This window comes from Tupaia chinensis, unplaced genomic scaffold (genome assembly GCF_000334495.1).
Source record: "Tupaia chinensis unplaced genomic scaffold, TupChi_1.0 Scaffold000659_1, whole genome shotgun sequence".
In the NCBI taxonomy this organism is placed as follows: Eukaryota; Metazoa; Chordata; class Mammalia; order Scandentia; family Tupaiidae; genus Tupaia; species Tupaia belangeri.
This window is the reverse complement of record NW_006160181.1, coordinates 32,834-33,475: the sequence shown is the minus strand read 5'-3', so window position 1 is coordinate 33,475 and position 642 is coordinate 32,834.

The window sequence follows — 642 nt, the reverse complement described above, 5'->3', positions numbered from 1 at the left end:
GGTCGGGGGTGCCTGAGGTTGGGGGAGGCCGGGGGGTTGTCCACAGAATGGGAGGATTCGGGTGCCAGGGGGAGCGTGGAGACCTGGAAAGGAGCGCGCAGTGCCAAGGGGAAGCTAATGGAACGGCGGAGAAGGGAGAGCCGCCGGGAGAGTTGCGGGGGCGAGAGGAGGGACGGGGTGTAGGGTTTAGGTGCGCAGAAGGGAGTTTGGGGATGGTAACGTGGAGGTCTCTGATCCCGGCCAGCCTGGGGGCCCAGGAGAGGTCGTAGCTTTGGCAGTTCCAGGCGGAATGAGTTCTGGCTAATGCTCTAGGCAAGGAAGGTGGCCCAGGGTGGCGTTGGTGGCAAGTGGCCTGGGGGTCTTGGATTCTTTTCCTCCTGTTTGCCTGACCTGCCAGGCTCCTCTGAAAGAAGGGGTCAGGCTGGGGGTCTTGGTTGGAAGGAAGCAGGGCCGCACCTCCAGGAGGAGCCCTTTCCTCCACAGAGGATGCCTCCTTCCCAGGGCTGGCTATTTTTATCCCCAATGTGGCTGCAGAGGGGGCTGGGGCAGGGTGACGGGGCAAGGCTACGTGGCGATGGGCCTGACCCGGTCAGAAAACCATGCTGTGTGAGACTGGGAAGGAGAAGTGAGAGGGAGTATCTG